Here is a 19,660-nt window from a genome sequence, read left to right as displayed (position 1 = left end):
AAATATTTAGAATTTTTAATAATATTAAAAAGTCCCCCCAAAAAAATATTAGAAAAACAATTTATTTTTTAGTTATATAGGTGAATATTTTTTTGGCTTCTTCAACTTTAATTGTTGAGAAAAAAAAATTCCTTCTTGCTCCGGCTTTTGTACTCCACCAGTGGCTTCTGACTGGATGGACTCCCAGTAGAATAGGCTTTTATAAAAAAATAGGTGCACCAAGAAAAACCCATTTTGCATGTGTAACCCTGTGTAACTTGTAACAACCTGTGTCCTCGTAACACCCTGTGTAAGTGTAATTTGAAAATAATTCTTAGAAAATATTGTATAGCCGAAAAAATTTAAAATTATTTATTATTCTAGTTATTTATACCTCGTTCTCATATCGAGCTTGTAATGTTTTCGGCACTGTCCTTTTCACTTTAGTTTTAATGGATTTTATTTTATCCAAATATGTTGATTTCGATACAAATTGTTTAAGCAGGTATCGCAAAATAATGTCGACGTGACCCATTGATCGTAGATCGGAAATGACAGGCAGTCCCTGGCTTCTTAATAAATAGATTGCATCGCCATTAGATGCACATTTGTCTGCAACTGCCCCTGCTAAATGGCTATATTTTTTTTTTTTTTTATAATTCAGTAGTAGTTTTATTTACAATCTGTCCGCGAAAAGGACAATAATTAAATGTTGGGTGGGTGCCTGGACATAAGGAAGGTGTGAGTTACAATATATCTCTTGTGTTATACATAAAATTGGAGTGTCTGTTCCTTCGCAGAAGTGGGTTAAATGCCACATTTTACGAAAGTTTTGTTGTATATAGTGTGTGTGTTCCTTCAGAGCGCTAAACGACTATATAACACGCCGTCAGCTTTAATGAGGTCAATTGCATTTTTGACACCATCTTTTATTTCTGAAGAACCGATTTTTTCATGGCCAGAGTCATTTGAAAAAAAAAACATTAAAAAATACATAAAATTTACATAATTTACTTTACAAAACTGTTTTCAAGTAAATTATTTGAAAATGTCCTTTTAAATTTGAAACTCCCGCGCAAAATACCTTCCTTTTCGCATATTATGATGGTGCATTCTAAGCGGGCCTGAAGGCACGCTTGGGGCTTTGAGTAGAAAAAAACACATTTTCAAGTAATGTATGTATATTTATTTTATTTTTTCTTATGGTATTCTACAAAACAGTTTTTATTCGCGCTGCAGAAAAAAATTTGACTGCATTTCGTGAATATGCATTGCGTGTTAGAAGTTTTACAGTGCATGCAACTTCTTTTTCCACTGTTTCGATCCAACCAATGTGGGAAATGTATTTAAGTATAATATCAATTAGGTGATAAACAAGAAAGGAAAGCTAACTTCGGGCGGAGCCGAAGTTGATATACCCTTGCAGTTCAGTCGCAGTCCGCTAGGTGGCGCAACGCATCTTATATTATTAGATATATAGCGGATCGTATATAGTCGGCCGACCCTTATGAAATTTGGCAAATCGAATTATTTTGCCAAAAGAGGAATCCATTGAAACTCCCATCCTTCTAACTTGAAAAACAACGAAGTTATAGCATTTCCGATCAATCAGTTATATGACAGCTATAGGATATAGTTGGCCGATCCTTATGAAATTCGACAAATCAGATTTTTTTTCCCAAAATTGAATCTGTACCAAATCCCCTCTTTCTAACTTAAAAAACAACAAAGTTATGCCAATTTCGATCGTTCTATGACAGCTATAGGATATAGTCGGCCGATCCTTATGAAATTTTGTACATAAGATATTTTGGTCAAACGTAACATGTGTGGAAAGTCCCAACCCTCTAACTTAAAAACCACCAAAGTTATGGCATTTCCGATCAATCAGTTATATGGCAGCTATAGGATATAGTCGACCGATCCCGGCCGTTCCGACTTATATACTGCCTGCAAAGGAAAAAAGGATGTGTGCAAAGTTTCAACTCGATAGCTCTAAAACTGAGAGACTAGTTTGCGTAGAAACAGACAGACGGACAGACGGACATGCTCATATCGACTCAGGAGGTGATCCTGATCAATAATATATATTCTTTATAGGGTCGGAAATGTCTCCTTCACTGCGTTGCACACTTTTGACCAAAATTATAATACCCTCTGCAAGGGTATAAAAAGCATAGTGACAGCGAAAGAGCGATACGTGCCTTGAGGCCCGTTTGGGGATCCAAGACAACTTTTGTTGCTAGCTGATAACCTCACAATTCATTACAATTTATGTGATTGTTTCTGTTTATGGAGTGATTTTACTTTATTTTTAAGAATTATAAATATTATAGAAAATGCCAAACTGGGTTCGGTACAACTATTTTTATTGTGCGATTCATTCGTATACACATACCGCTTTGAGATCTTCTTACCATGGCCTTACTCAGCGTTGGATTTACACTATGTGCGGTCGGTGCTCGCGCACAGGGCGGCAAAATTTGAGGCATAAATAGAAAATTTATACTTGGATAATTTTTGGACAATTTTTGCGTATAGCCGTCGGTAATTCAGAGCGGCTACTGACCGATTTTAAGAGGTTGGGTTGTCTTTCGAGCAGAAATGTTTTCAAAACAATTTGATTCGATGTTTATCTATTCATTTGAGTTGATTATGTAAATTCTGTGAGTCATGAGTGACAGGCGAAAAAAATTAAGCGGCGCTGCTTTTAGAAAGCGCGCTTTAGATAAAGCCAACAAGGAGGAGGAAATTTTTTGCAAAACTCCAAAATTGCACAATTTTTTCATCAAAAAGAAAGACGAAAAACATATTGATGAGAGTTGCCTCGTCTCAGAGCAAAGTGGTATGTCATAACAATTATTGAAAAATCGGAGCATTGTTGAAAATAAAGTATCTATAGGTTATAAATGTGCATTGTTTCGGTACAGGGTGTGATGATGCGCGTTCCACTTCAGCTACGGACGAGTTTGCGCAAAAAAAAGTCAGGCGTGTTTGCATTTGAAAGGTGTATCAGAAATCCGCCAAGTACATATTGTATTCTTTTGTTACAATTACAAATTTTGTGTATCGAATAATTTGTTTTTCACAAATCTTCTTTTAAAAATTTAACTTCTTTTCAACAAATAAATCTAATTGATTAAAACAAGTAATTGGAATCCTACAATTCCGTAAGAAATAACGATGTATTCCAATGAAGTCAACAAAAACAATTGTGACATTAATAATTACGGTATTAGCTAAAGTCAAGTTTTAGTTTTTTTGAAATAAACCTTATGTGACTATTTTTATATCATAAAACAATAAATGAATTCAACCAACGATATACATTTATTTAATCTGTTAATAATTATGTATATAGTTCACGGTTTCCCCGACATTTGATTTAGGAAGTTTTCAATTTCAATTAATAACAAGAAAGGAAAGCTAACTTCGGGCGGAGCCGAAGTTGATATACCCTTGCAGTTCAGTCGCAGTCCGCTAGGTGGCGCCACGCATCTTAAATTATTAGATATGTAGCGGATCGTATATAGTCGGCCGATCCTTATGAAATTTGGCATATTGAATTATTTTTCCCAAAATATAATCTGTACCAAATCCCATCTTTCTAACTTAAAAAACACCAAAGTTATGCCAATTTCGATCGTTCTATGACAGCTATAGGATATAGTCGGCCGATCCTTATGAAATTTTGTACACAAGATATTTTGGTCAAATATAACATGTGTGGAAAGTCCCAACCCTCTTACTTAAAAAACACCAAAGTTATGGCATTTCCGATCAATCAGTTTTATGGCAGCTATAGGATATAGTCGACCGATCCCGGCCGTTCCGACTTATATACTGCCTGCAAAGGAAAGAAGGGTGTGTGCAAAGTTTCAACTCGATAGCTTGAAAACTGAGAGACTAGTTTGCGTAGAAACAGACAGACGGACAGACGGACATGCTCATATCGACTCAGGAGGTGATCCTGATCAAGATATCAAGAAGGGTCGGAGATGTCTCCTTCACTGCGTTGCACACTTTTGACCAAAATTATAATACCCTCTGCAAGGGTATAATAAGGGCGGCATTTTCTATAATGCACAGGGCGGCACTTTACATAAATCCGGCCCTGGCCTTACTTCTGGCCATGAAAAAATCGGTTCTTCAGAAATAAAAGATGGTGTCAAAAATGCAATTGACCTCATTAAAGCTGACGGCGTGTTATATAGCCGTTTAGCGCTGTGAAGGAACAGACACACTGAATGCAACAAAACTTTCGTAAAATGTGGCATTTAACCCACTTCTGCGAAGGAAAAGACACTCCAATTTTATGTATAACACAAGAGATACATTGTAACTTCCTTATGTCCAGGCACCCACCCAACATTTAATTATTGTCCTTTTCGCGGACAGATTGTAAATAAAACTTCTACTGAATTATAAAACAAGAAAGGAAAGCTAACTTCGGTCGGAGCCGAAGTTTATATACCCTTGCAGTTCAGTCGCAGTCCGCTAGGTGGCGCCACGCATCTTGTATTATTAGATATGTAGCGGATCGTATATAGTCGGCCGATTCTTATGAAATTTGGCATATTGAATTATTTTTCCCAAAATAGAATCTGTACCAAATCCCATCTTTCTAACATAAAAAACACCAAAGTTATACCAATTTCGATCGTTCTATGACAGCTATAGGATATAGTCGGCCGATCCTTATGAAATTTTGTACATAAGATATTTTGGTCAAATATAATATGTGTGAAAAGTCCCAACCCTCTAACTTAAAAAACACCAAAGTTATGGCATTTCCGATCAATCAGTTATATGGCAGCTATAGGATATAGTCGACCGATCCCGGCCGTTCCGACTTATATACTACCTGCAAAGGAAAGAAGGGTGTGTGCAAAGTTTCAACTCGATAGCTCCAAAACTGAGAGACTAGTTTGCGTAGAAACAGACAGACGGACATGCTCATATCGACTCAGGAGGTGATCCTGATCAAGAATATATATACTTTATAGGGTCGGAGATGTCTCCTTCACTGCGTTGCACACTTTTGACCAAAATTATAATACCCTCTGCAAGGGTATAAATATAGCCGTTTAGCAGGGGTAGTTGCAGACAAATGTGCATCTAATGGCGATGCGATCGATTTTTTAAAGAGCCAAGGACTTCCTGTCATCTACGATCTCTGCCACCTTGTGGATAAGTTGAATTCAATGGGTCACGCCGACATTTTTTGCGTCACCTGCTTGAACAATTTGCATCGAAATCAACATATTTGGATTAAATAAAATCCATTAAAACTATAGTGGAAAGGACAGTGTCGAAAACATTATAAGTTCGATATGAGAACGAGGTATGAATAACTAGTATAATAAATATTTTTAAATAATTTTTGTAATTTATTATTTTAGCTTTCAGCTATACAATATTTTCTAAGAAATATTTTTAAATTACACTTACACGAGGATCACAGGTTGTTACAAGTCACACAGGGTTACACATGCAAAATGGGTTTTTCTTGGTGCACCTATTTTTCTATAAAAGCATATTCTACCGGGAGTCCCTCCAGTCAGAAGGAACTCGTCGAGTACAAAAGCCGGAGCCATAGGGAATTTTCTTTCTCAACAATTAAAGTTAAAGAAGCCAAAAAAATATTTACCTATATAACTAAAAAATAAATTGTTTTTCTAATATTTTTTTGGGGGGACTTTTAAATATTATTAAAAATTCTAAATATTTAACATATATTATTAAATTCAAATAGATTTTTATTTTAAATAAATCTTAATCATATACTTTATTTTTGTCTGTTTCTGAAAATTTAAAACCGGTGCATTGAGACAATTTAACAATTTTAACAAGTAGATCAAAAGTAGTTTAGAATTAAGGCCACCTTAAATTCCCATTCCTAATGCTATGATAATATAAAATCACTCTTTTTCGCACCACCTTTGAGGTAGAATGATAGGCGCGTTTTTTTAAGTGGGTTCCCGTTGGCGTCAGCCAGATACTAGATCTGAAAAAGCTCACCCTCAGCAGAGTACGAGGAGAAGCCACCGGTGGAGTTGTAGGGGTATTTGCCCTCGGGCTGGATGTCAGCGGCGCTCTTGACCACATAGGCTGGCTGTAGGTGGCAGCGGCGGAAGCTCAGGCCAAGACGGCGGAGGCGATGAGCATCTAAAATTGCATAACAAATAATATATATATTATTTTAAGGTTGTAGATTCCTTTATATCCTTTCAACTTACAAACGAGGAAATTAAAACTGAACCTCGGAATACGTTCCGACTTCATTGATACTATCCTTGTTTTTTAATTCCATCCATTTTTATCTGTATTCTGCAAGGAATATATTGAACGAATATTTTACCGTTTTCACCACTGCAAAATCTAACGTGGTTCCCCTTTGCTGTTTTCCCAATAAAAGGGCAAAGGTTGCACGGAAACGTTTTTGGTATTTCGAGGCATGTCTCCACATGCTCCTGACACTCCCACTTTGTGCGAAATTTCGCAAAGCAATATTTGCACTGAGTGGGAGTGCATTCAAAAATTCGGGGCTCTATACCGTCGTCCCTCGGACCTTCTGGAATCATCCAGAAGGAGTTGGATTTTGATTTTTTGTAAACCCTCTTTTTTTGGGGGGTTGGGTGGTGAGGGTGATGGAAATAACGGGGTCGAGGTTCGGCTTGAAGCTGCTGGGGTTGGTGGTGTGGGTGTTGGTACTGCTGCACTTGAAAAAGCCAGTGTCTCTTCGGTTGGTGGTGGTGGTGGTGCTGATTGTGCTGCTGCTGCTGCTGCACCTGACCACCTAAATACATCTGCCAAAAGACGGGCAGCTTCTTGCAAATTTGTTTGGTTCATTTGCTGTGGAGCAGATCCAACTCCATAATAAAAATTATTTCCCTAAAAAAATTAATAAAAAACTGTTGTCGTCACTCGGGTGGGAGTTGCCTTTAACATACGGCTGCGATGGGGCGACCCGCCTCTAGAACACAAGCCAAAAGTGTTTAAGCGTGCATGTATGTATGTTTTATTCTGGTGGAAGTACAAATTAGAGACAAAAGAGTGATCCTAATCAAGATATCTTACCGCAGTAGACCCTCCCACACTCCATGGCTTTCGACGACAAACTCATCACGAGCGCGCTATTATTATATAGTGTGCCCAAACTCTTCATGAGGGCACAATACCAAATTCCAATATCAAACACAAAATACTGAACTATCTTTAATCTTATCCATATATGTTGACTTCGATACGCATTCTTGAAGCAGGTGTCGCAAAATAATGTCGACGTGACCCATTGAATTCACTTATCCACAAGGTGGCAGAGCTCGTAGATGACAGGAAGTCCTTAGCTCTTTAAAAAATCGATTGCATAGCCATTAGATGCAACATTTGTCTGCCACTGCCCCTGCTAAACGGCTATATAACACGCCGTCAGCTTTAATGAGGTCAGTTGCATTTTTGACACCATCTTTTATTTCTAATGAACCCATTTTTTCATGGCCAGAAGTCATCTAAAAAACAAAAACATGAAAAATTTACATAATTTACTCACTGTTTTCATGTAAATAATTTGAAAATGTCCTTTCAAATTGGAAACTCCCGCGCAAAACACCTTCCATTTTGCATATTGTGATTGTGCATTCTAAAAAAGGTATATTAGTTAATAATAGTTCATTCATTAAAATGTGAATAACTTACGGCAATGTCCTTTAAATGAAACTCATCAAATATTAAAAATAAGGGCTCGTCCTTATTAAGGAAAAATCGAATGTTGCTTCCCATTACCGAAATTCCCTTTTTGTACGTAGAGCTCCGACTCTCTACCCACTCAATAAATTTTTCGGAGAATTCCATGTTTCGGAATGTCGTCAAACTGGTTATTTTATCAATGTTCATCCTTTCTGAAATGATAAATCAATGAAAATAATATTTAAAACACGAAAAGAAAGCTAACTTCGAGTGGAGTCGAAAATATCGAGCATATTCTAAGGGGGCCGCCTGGGCCCTCTGTAGCTGCGGCTACATGGTCTTTGTTACTGAAATTTGGTAGGTTGCCGTCACCTTCCAGGAGCTTAACGGTATCCTCGTTTAGTGTGAGGACCACTTGTCGCCATAGTCCCAGATATAAGCCGTCATCTCAAGAGCTAGTTTGAGAATGTTGGGCAAGGACAACGGTGCACTAGTAATCATAGTCCCCAAGAAGGACGCCGAGGACAAGAAGAGGAGTGGGGCGATGCTCGTGTCAGGCTCACACTATTCCCTCAGTCCTGTGCAGCCTGTTCGGGTCGGAGGTTTTGCTGCTTGAACTCCTGCAGCTACCATGAGTTGGCCGACTACTGCCTGCACCACTGCCCTGGTTTTTCCGTCGTCCAGCTCAATAACCACCTTCCACCAAAGCTCCTCAGAGATTGAGCCATCATTGGAGCCATTCTCAATGACCCCAATGATGGTCCTGTGTCTGCCGTGGCGGATCCAGAAACGACCGACTTGAACTCCCTTGTATTTCACTTTTACTTTTACTCACCTTTTTATTTTAATTTAATTTATTAATTTCACGGATTGTTTCTTGTTTTAATCACTCAATTTTCCAATTTGTGTCAAATGTCAAATAAAAGAAAGAGATGATAAGAGCGAGAGAGAGATACTCAACTTTCTCTTTCTTGCAACTTTTTTTTTGAGCTTTTCCTCAATTTTCCTGGGTATGCTCGAATTTTCAATCATGTTAAATTATAATAAAAAATTTTACAAAGCAAAATTGTTAGCATATTTTCATTTATTTTTCGATAAGTTTAAAAATGTACATTATTTTTGGAAAATATATTTTAGAGGGTATTCTAACAATTCATCTTTGAAAAGAATGACAGTTGATTTTTCATTTAAGAAATCAAGTGATTTCAATTTAGACCCCAGCATCACAGCCAAGCAATTTGGAATTTATTTTAGCCCAACAAAAATAGCAAAAATGAATTTTTATTTCGTAAGTAAAGTGCAACGCAGTTAAGGAGACATCTCCGACCCTATAAAGTATATATATTCTTGATCAGGATCACCTCCTGAGTCGATATAAGTCGATTTCATTCCTTATCAACTTCGGCTCCGCCCGTTGTTAGCTTTCCTTTTCTTGTTTGATACTTTTTTTTAGGGAAATAATTTTTATTATGGCGTTGGATCTGCTCCACAGCAAATTAACCAAACAAGATTGCAAGAAGCTGCCCGTCTGTTGGCAGATACAATTAGGTGGTCAGGTGCAGCAGCAGCAGCACCATCAGCAACACCACCACCACCACCACCAACCGGTGAGACTCTGGATTTTTCAGGTGCAGCAGCAGCACCACCACCACCACCAACCGAAGAGACACTGGCTTTTTCAGGTGCAGCAGCAGCACCACCAACCGGTGAGACACTGGCTTTTTCAGGTGCAGCAGCAGCACCACCAACACCCCCACCAACCGAAGAGACACTGGCTTTTTCAGGTGCAGCAGCACCAACACCCACACCACCAACCCCAGCAGCTTCAAGCCGAACCTCGACCCCGTTATTTCCAACACAGTCACCACCCCCCAAAAAAAAAGAGTTTACAAAAAATCAAACTCCAACTCCTTCTGGATGATTCCAGAAGGTCCGAGGGACGAAGGTATAGAGCCCCGAATTTTTCAATGCACTCCCACTCAGTGCAAATATTGCTATGCGAAATTTCGCACAAAGTGGGAGTGTCAGGAGCACATGGAAAAATGCCTAGAGATTCCAAAAACTTTTCCGTGCAATCTTTGCCCATTTATTGGAAAAACTGCAAAGGGAAACCATATTAGATTTTGCAGTGGTGAAAGCGGCAAAAAATTCGTACCAAATATATTCCATAAAGAATATAGAAAAAAATGGATGGAATTAAGAGAGAAGGATAATATAAATGAAGTCGGAACGTATTCCGATGTTCAGTTTTAATTTCCTCGTTTGTAAGTTGAAAGGATATAAAAGAATCTACAACCTTAAAATAATATATATATTATTTGTTATGCAATTTTAGATGCTCATCGCCTCCGCCGTCTTGGCCTGAGCTTCCGCCGCCGCCGCCGCCACCTACAGCCAGCCTATGTGGTCAAGAGCGCCGCTGACATCCAGCCCGAGGGCAAATACCCCTACAACTCCACCGGTGGCTTCTCCTCGTACTCTGCTGAGGGTGAGCTCTTTCAGATCTAGTATCTGGCTGACGCCAACGGGAACCCACTTAAAAAAAAGGCGCCTATCATTCTACCTCAAAGGTGGTGCGAAAAAGACTGATTTTATATTATCATAGCATTAGGAATAGGAATGGGAATTTAAGGTGGCCTTAATTCTAAACTACTTTTGATCTACTTGTTAAAATTGTTAAATTGTCTCAATGCACCGGTTTTAAATTTTCAGAAACAGACAAAAAGAAAGTATATGAATAAGATTTATTTAAAAATTAATAATATGAATAATATATATGTATATAAATAATATGAAATATAATAAAATTAATAATATATGTTAAATATTTAGAATTTTTAATAATATTAAAAAGTCCCCCCAAAAAAATATTAGAAAAACAATTTATTTTTTAGTTATATAGGTGAATATTTTTTTGGCTTCTTCAACTTTAATTGTTGAGAAAAAAAAATTCCTTCTTGCTCCGGCTTTTGTACTCCACCAGTGGCTTCTGACTGGATGGACTCCCAGTAGAATAGGCTTTTATAAAAAAATAGGTGCACCAAGAAAAACCCATTTTGCATGTGTAACCCTGTGTAACTTGTAACAACCTGTGTCCTCGTAACACCCTGTGTAAGTGTAATTTGAAAATAATTCTTAGAAAATATTGTATAGCCGAAAAAATTTAAAATTATTTATTATTCTAGTTATTTATACCTCGTTCTCATATCGAGCTTGTAATGTTTTCGGCACTGTCCTTTTCACTTTAGTTTTAATGGATTTTATTTTATCCAAATACAAATTGATACAAATTGTTTAAGCAGGTATCGCAAAATAATGTCGACGTGTCGACATTGATCGTAGATCGGAAATGACAGGCAGTCCCTGGCTTCTTAATAAATAGATTGCATCGCCATTAGATGCACATTTGTCTGCAACTGCCCCTGCTAAATGGCTATATTTTTTTTTTTTTTATAATTCAGTAGTAGTTTTATTTACAATCTGTCCGCGAAAAGGACAATAATTAAATGTTGGGTGGGTGCCTGGACATAAGGAAGGTGTGAGTTACAATATATCTCTTGTGTTATACATAAAATTGGAGTGTCTGTTCCTTCGCAGAAGTGGGTTAAATGCCACATTTTACGAAAGTTTTGTTGTATATAGTGTGTGTGTTCCTTCAGAGCGCTAAACGACTATATAACACGCCGTCAGCTTTAATGAGGTCAATTGCATTTTTGACACCATCTTTTATTTCTGAAGAACCGATTTTTTCATGGCCAGAGTCATCTGAAAAAAAAAAACATTAAAAAATACATAAAATTTACATAATTTACTTTACAAAACTGTTTTCAAGTAAATTATTTGAAAATGTCCTTTTAAATTTGAAACTCCCGCGCAAAATACCTTCCTTTTCGCATATTGTGATGGTGCATTCTAAGCGAGCCTGAAGGCACGCTTGGGGCTTTGAGTAGAAAAAAACACATTTTCAAGTAATGTATGTATATTTATTTTATTTTTTCTTATGGTATTCTACAAAGTTTTTATTCGCGCTGCAGAAAAAAATTTGACTGCATTTCGTGAATATGCATTGCGTGTTAGAAGTTTTACAGTGCATGCAACTTCTTTTTCCACTGTTTCGATCCAACCAATGTGGGAAATGGTTTAAGTATAACATCAATTAGGTGATAAACAAGAAAGGAAAGCTAACTTCGGGCTGAGCCGAAGTTGATATACCCTTGCAGTTCAGTCGCAGTCCGCTAGGTGGCGCCACGCATCTTATATTATTAGATATATAGCGGATCGTATATAGTCGGCCGATCCTTATGAAAATTGGTAGATCAGATTGTTTTTCCCAAAATAAAATCTGTACCAAATCCCATCTTTCTAACTTAAAAAGCACCAAAGTTATGCCAATTTCGATCGTTCTATGACAGCTATAGGATATAGTCGGCCGATCCTTATGAAATTTTGTACATAAGATATTTTGGTCAAATATAACATGTGTGGAAAGTCCCAACCCTCTAACTTAAAAAACACCAAAGTTATGGCATTTCCGATCAATCAGTTATATGGCAGCTATAGGATATAGTCGACCGATCCCGGCCGTTCCGACTTATATACTGCCTGCAAAGAAAAGAAGGATGTGTGCAAAGTTTCAACTCGATAGCTCTAAAACTGAGAGACTAGTTTGCGTAGAAACAGACAGACGGACAGACGGACATGCTCATATCGACTCAGGAGGTGATCCTGATCAAGAATATACATACTTTATAGGGTCGGAGATGCCTCCTTCACTGCGTTGCACACTTTTGACCAAAATTATAATACCCTCTGCAAGGGTATAAAAATACATGTTGCGGGATCCCTAGTTCTTGCTCTGATATGATAGCGTCCCATTAGGCCGACCATGAGATCTACGCCGCCCATGTGAGCATTATACTCATGCACAATTTGGGGACAATCAATTATAATGTATCGCTTAGCCTTTCTGTCAAAGCGAGATGCCTTCGCTGTTCCTTCACGAGGGTTTGTCTTTTCGAATTGCTTTACGCCCACATAGGTGAACAAAAAGCGAACAGACTTGCTGTCTCTCCAGAGTACATTGGTTATATCGACACCATATGAGGACCCAACGTAGTCGAAAAACTCCTTGGCAATTTGTTGATGGCAATATCGTTTGGTATTTTGCCATTCGGGATACGGTTTTCTGGCACCGTGCCAAGGCTATAAATTATGTGATTCTTAAATCTTTCTACGGTTTGTGTTAAGCGCGACACAATGTTGGCTGAAGCACCAAGATGGGGTGACCAGGTAAGACCACATTATCACCTGCATCGCTGTAGATCTCAAAGCGGTATGCGTATACGAATGAATCGCACAATACAAATAGTTATACCGAACCCAGTTTGCCATTTTCTATAATATTTATAATTCTTTTAAGTAAAATCACTCCATAAACAGAAACAATCACATAAATTTAAGCATAACTAAACATAAGTCCCGTTAAGAGCTTCAGAGATCTTGAAAGCTGAGATTTATAATTCAATATGCTTTTTATCAACCGCCAATCAATTATTTAAACGATTAAAAGCTATTCGTTTTTTTTGTTAGGGCCAAAAACGTAATATGTGCCTTCAGGCAGGCTTACGTCTTAGAGGATTAAAACAAGAAAGGAAAGCTAACTTTGGGTGGAGTCGAAGTTAATCAATTATCATTTAATTTATTAATTTTTTTTCCTCCATGCAAAATTTTAACTGCTCCATATTTTTAATCACTAAAATGAAGCCAGTGTGCGTCGGTTTGTCTGTTTGCACTATTTTTTTCTTAACAATCCTGAAAAAAATTTGAAAATGTTTGTCACTATCATATGAGCAACTATCGTTCTACAACTTTTTGAAATACCTTAAGCTTACGTCCAAAAATTAAAAAAACTTTGTTAATTAAAAAATTCATAACTTTATAATTAAGAAAGATATTAAAACGTGCTTTAAACAGTTGAAAAGGTTTTTTAAATATCTATTTCACTTTCTTTGAGACCAAACGTCTATATATCACACCGTTCAATAAGTTCCCGGCCTAAAAAGGAAAAACACTTTTTTAAAAAATTATTTTTTTTATCTACGGCTATTCACTCAGTCCAGCGCTCCTCCAACCTTTCTATGCCATTTTTGTAGAAAGATGAACTTTTACTTTCAAAATAGGTCTCAGTATCGACAATTACCCCATTTGATCGATATCTCTTGCCTTGGAGGTGCTTTTTGAGATCTGAAAAAAGCCAGTAGTCACTGGGAGCCATATCTGGAGAATAGGTTGCGGCAGAAGTTCGAACCTCAATTCACTCAACTTCACCATTGTTGCCATAGACTTGTGGCACGGTGCATTATACTGATGAAACAGTGGTTTCTTCTTTGCCATATATGGACGTTTTTCCATTTTTCGGATTTTTGCCACATTTTCTGGCGTTCAGCGTCTTCGGTGTCCACACGACCACGTTTAAATTCATTGTACCAATCTTTGATGGTTGATTTTCCCGGAGAAGAATCTGGGTAATGTTTATCAAGCCAAGTTTTTGCGTCTACTGTATTTTTTCCGATCAAAAAACACTGCTTAATCAGGACACGAAACTCCTTTTTTTCCATATTGTGAAAAAACCCAAAGGTTGTATCACTTAAAAATTTGTAACTTAAAAGCACGTGGTCACAGAGTTGTAGAATTTGTATACAAGATTTTACGAATTTTTTACAAAAGACGATAGTGGCCTAATATATTGCAATGACATTTTGAGCCTTTTTAAATTTTTCGGTTACGATCATGTAAGCGAGGAGTGGAGGCTTTTTATAGATGCTTAAAAGCAGCTTAAAAGCGGTTCTGCTTCATAATGGTAATATGCTTCCATCAATTCCGTTAGCATATGGTCCTCATTTTAAAGAAACGTACTATATTGTTAAGTCGATACTGACACTGATCGACCATACAAAATTTAAATGGACTATATGTGCAGATCTTAAGGTTGTTGCTATACTCATGGGTTTACAAGCTGGATACACCAAATATTGTTGCTTTCTTTGTGAATGGGATAGTCGCGCAAGACGGCAACATTATAATCAACGCGTTTGGCATTCTAGAACCATCAATATTCCTGGTGAAAAAAACATCAAATACGATCCCATAGTTGATGCAACATCAATTATACTACCAGCGCTTCATATTAAATTACAAATTACAAACATAACAAATCCGTCAAAAAAGATGGTGACGCTGTAAAATATTTAATAACGAAATTTCCAAAAATAAGCACAGCCAAAATAAAGGAAAGAATTTTTATTGGTCCCGAAATTAAAAAACTTCAAGAAGATTTTTTTCAATGTTTTAAATAACAAAGAGTTGCTAGCCTGGAACTGCATCAACAATGTTATAAGAAATTTTTTGGGAAACAAAAAATCAGAAAATTACGCAGTTGAAGTGCAGCAAATGTTTGTAGCATTTAAAGAAACAGGAGTGAATATGTCCCTAAAGATTCATTTTTTGGATTCCCACCTGGACTTCTGTCCGGATAACATGGGAGCGGTGAGCGATAAGCAGGGTGAGAGATTTCACCAGGATATAGCGACTATGGAAAGAAGATACCAGGGAAAATGGAGTACCTCAATGTTGGCAGACTTATTGCTGGAATTTAATTAGAGAATCGTTTAATGAGTACCGACGAAAAAACTCTAAACGAAAATCTTCCTTTTTTTATAAGACAAGTAAGATATGATTTATATTCAATTAATAAATATATATTTATTTAAACAAATTTTTACCCCCTTTAGAGATGGTCAAGAAAAATGATGAATAAATTTTTCCTTGGATAAATCTAGATCTCTTATTAAATCGTTGAGGGTCATTTGATCGATGAGTTCCGGAGCCATGGAGTATGATTTAAAATCTTCGTCCTCTTCACGCCCAGTCTCGGATTCGCCATCGTATTCATACTTGATTTTGGAACTTTGCACTGAAGATCTTTTTATTGGACTTGTGCGCGAATACACATTGGCATATTTTATATATTTTTTAGACTTTTGATTGTGCCCAAGAATCTTTGTTAAACAAAAGTAACAATCCTCTTGGTGATTTGTTGGCTGCCTCCATCTAGATGGTACCAAAAACGCAATTTGATGATTACTCAATCCTATCCTGCATGTATTGCAACAAAAATGCGGTACCCATGTTTTGTCTTGATCGGAAATTTCTTCATTAAATGCTTCTTTATATAACTTCATTATGTTTTTGTTAATGGGCCTTCTCTCCTTCTTCAGTATAAATAGTCCGCAAATATAGCACAAACAGCTTTTGCTGTTTACACACTTAAAAACTCGTGCCATTTTATTGTAGTAGTTTTGATTTATATTTTTTTTTGATAGCAGGGTAACGTTTATTTTAAACTTTGCTTAGGGACAACCATTAAATGTTATGACATTAACTTCACTTATTGATAATTTACATATTAATTGGAGAACTAGATTAGAGTTTAATTAGGGCAGAAATTTAGCTTAATTTATGGTGGTTGATTATTGTTATGATATCCTGGGGAGGTCCAGCGGGTGCGTCCTTTTCAGTCTTCTGGGCCGGTCGCTGTTGTCCAGCAGGGAGTTGGCCAACAGGTTCGGGTGGTCATGTAGCTTCTGCGTGTATCGTGCGCTGCTTCTCTGGATCTCGTCCTTGACCCAAGGAAAATTGAGAACCTCATGGATGGTGCGGTTGTCATGATAGACATGGGCCCCAGTGGCGATTCGAATGGCTCTATTTTCAAATGTTTGAATTCTTCGGACATTCGTCTTGCTTGCGGTGCCCCAGAGCTGTATTCCGTACGTCCAGATTGGGCGTATTACGGCCTTATATATGAGGAGTTTCGAGGAGGTTCGCAGCTTAGATCTTCTACCCAGAAGCCAGAGGAAGGATCGAAGTCTCTCTTCTGCCTGTTTTCTTTTCTTTATAATATGGGGCCTCCACGTGAGCCTCCTGTCAAGGGTGAACCCCAGGTACTTGGGATTATCTTCCTGCGGGATTGGGGAGCCGTTGAGGTACACTGGAGGACAGTTGCCTTGGCAGAGAGAAAATGTGGTGGCGGTGGACTTCTCATTATTAACTTCAATATTCCATCTCTTTTGCCAGTCGCTGAGTAGGTCCAGCTGCAATTGCATTACTTCGGCTGCTCCCAAGGCGGTGTCGGCGGTGGTAAGGAAGGCGGTGTCGTCCGCATATGTTGCTGCAAGTATGTTAGGCCTATGTAGAACGGGGAGGTCAGCCGTGTAAAGATTATAGAGCATTGGACCAAGAACACTTCCTTGGGGCACTCCTGCGTGAACCACTCTGTACTCTGAGATGGCCTCGCCGCATCTAACCGCAAATTTCCGATCTTCTAGAAATGACTTCAAGAATATGAAGTATGGGCGGGGCAGGGCTGTCTTAAGTTTGCAGAGGAGTCCGGGATGCCAGACCCGGTCGAAGGCTTGCTTGACGTCCAGCATGACGGCCATGCAGTACTTTCTGGTTTCAAAAGCGTCCAGAATGTACTGCACGACCCTATGGCTTGATTTATATGTCAAGCTATTTGGATGGGTTTAAAAAGTGCTCCCAAAAAATATACAAAAAGTGTTAAAAATTTTTCTAAAAAAAAAAAAAACTTGTAAAATTTTGTAAAAAAAAAAAAAACAAGTAGTCTATGGAATTTGATTTGTTTCTTACCTTAATAATATTGTTTCAATATTCAGGTGAAAACCGGAGCTCGTCTGAGTAACATTTGCTCGTCTGAGCCAAAAATTTTTGTTTGGCAAAAAAAAAAAAAAAAGTTGTAAAATTTGGAAATAAAATTTGGTTTGATAAGTGATAAGTGAAAGTGTTTAATACTATATCGTATAAACTTTTAACCGGTTGAAATATATCGGTATCGATAAATTCGAATTCGCTCCCAAGCCCAAGGATGGACTGGCAAGGATCGCCACGTTCGTCTACTCAACCTTCGAGAAAAAGGGCCAGCGGTAGAATTGCCAGTACTGACTCCAGCGACTCCGCCGAGCCTGGGGAAATTAAAAGGAAGTCAGCCAGGAAGTCAGATGACGAAAAACCCAGCACTAGTGCAGCAGCTCGAGCCAAATTGGATGCACTAAACAGGGCAGCTAAGCTAGGAGACAACTATTTCGCTCCCTTCTCTTCAGATGATGACGATAGCGACGATGTGGAGGAGACCGTGATGGGCTCTAGCGAAAGTGAGTTGGACGTCGACTGTGCCGGGCACAAATACAGGAAAAACAAGGTTGCCGAAACGGCCTTCAAGCCTCCGCCGATCTTCGTCCCAGATGTCACAAACATCGCGGCCCTAATTTCCTCCATCGAGGGCATTGTGGGCAAAAACAAGGACTTTTCATACAAAGCCGCTAGAGACAACCAGGTGAGGGTGATGATGCCGGACAAAGAGTCGTACTCTGCTGTAAAGTCCCACCTCGATAGTGCCGGGAAAAGATACTACACGTTCCAGCCCAAAGAAGACAGGGCCTGCATCACACCACAGACGTTGATGACATTAAGGAGGACTTCCGGCGACAAGGACACGTGGTCCGAGATGTGCACAATGCCGTAGGGCACATCTCTAAGACTCCGCTGTCTATCTTCTTCGTCAATCTGGAGCCGTCCAGCAACAATGAGATATTCGACGTTAAGAGAGTCTGTCACTCGGTAGTCACTGTTGAACCTCCGCGCAATTTCCACGATGTGCCGCAGTGCTACCGATGCCAAGGTTTTGGGCACAGCCAGCGATACTGCAAGCTGCAGCATCCATGGGTGCTTGGTACTTGGCCCCATTCTTTATACCATCTACACAGCCGACATGCCTGTAGCTGAAGAGGAGGGCCTTTTAGCTGCTACATACGCAGACGACACTGCATTGTTGGCCTCTGCATCCTTGCCAGAGGAGGCTTCTGCATGTCTCCAACGCCAGCTTGACATACTCGACCCGTGGCTTCGTAGATGGAACATTGCCGTCAACCACGACAAATCAGCCCAGATGACTTTTACACTAAGGAGAGGCGACTGTCCCGGAGTCAGTCTCGGTGGCACTTTAATACCTGCAAACCCAACTGTCAAATATCTGGGTATGACCTTGGACAGAAGACCTCGACCCCGTTATTTCCAACACAGTCCATTTATTGGAAAAACTGCAAAGGGAAACCATATTAGATTTTGCAGTGGTGAAAGCGGCAAAAAATTCGTACCAAATATATTCCATGCAGAATACAGAAAAAAATGGATGGAATTAAAAGACAAGGATCAATGAAGTCGGAACGTATTCCGAGGTTCAGTTTTAATTTCCTCGTTTGTAAGTTGAAAGGATATAAAGAAATCTACAACCTTAAAATAATATATATATTATTTGTTATGCAATTTTAGATGCTCATCGCCTCCGCCGTCTTGGCCTGAGCTTCCGCCGCTGCCACCTACAGCCAGCCTATGTGGTCAAGAGCGCCGCTGACATCCAGCCCGAGGGCAAATACCCCTACAACTCCACCGGTGGCTTCTCCTCGTACTCTGCTGAGGGTGAGCTCTTGCAGATCTAGTATCTGGCTGACGCCAACGGGAACCCACTTAAAAAAAACGCGCCTATCATTCTACCTCAAAGGTGGTGCGAAAAAGAGTGATTTTATATTATCATAGCATTAGGAATAGGAATGGGAATTTAAGGTGGCCTTAATTCTAAACTACTTTTGATCTACTTGTTAAAATTGTTAAATTGTCTCAATGCACCGGTTTTAAATTTTCAGAAACAGACAAAAAGAAAGTATATGAATAAGATTTATTTAAAAATTAATAATATGAATAATATATATGTATATAAATAATATGAAATATAATAAAATTAATAATATATGTTAAATATTTAGAATTTTTAATAATATTAAAAAGTCCCCCCAAAAAAATATTAGAAAAACAATTTATTTTTTAGTTATATAGGTGAATATTTTTTTGGCTTCTTCAACTT

The 19,660-nt window shown here is 38.3% G+C and overlaps 1 long non-coding RNA gene across 2 annotated transcripts; it reads right to left on the bottom strand.

Moving 5' to 3' along the window:
* Positions 1-5,780: 5,780 nt before the first annotated feature.
* On the bottom strand, positions 5,781-7,547 carry LOC6506182. 2 transcript variants are annotated; one of them, XR_004310922.2, is made up of 4 exons: positions 7,060-7,547; positions 6,933-7,005; positions 6,219-6,873; positions 5,781-6,147 (listed from the first exon to the last, which is right to left on the bottom strand). It is a non-coding gene; the product is annotated as an uncharacterized LOC6506182 (long non-coding RNA). The 2 variants fall into 2 exon arrangements; XR_004310921.2 differs by having other exon boundaries at positions 6,219-7,005.
* Positions 7,548-19,660: the final 12,113 nt, after the last annotated feature.

Source organism: Drosophila ananassae, chromosome 2R (genome assembly GCF_017639315.1).
Source record: "Drosophila ananassae strain 14024-0371.13 chromosome 2R, ASM1763931v2, whole genome shotgun sequence".
Taxonomy (NCBI): Eukaryota; Metazoa; Arthropoda; class Insecta; order Diptera; family Drosophilidae; genus Drosophila; species Drosophila ananassae.
Note: the sequence above shows the minus strand (reverse complement) of the source record. Positions and strands in the feature narration are given on the sequence as shown.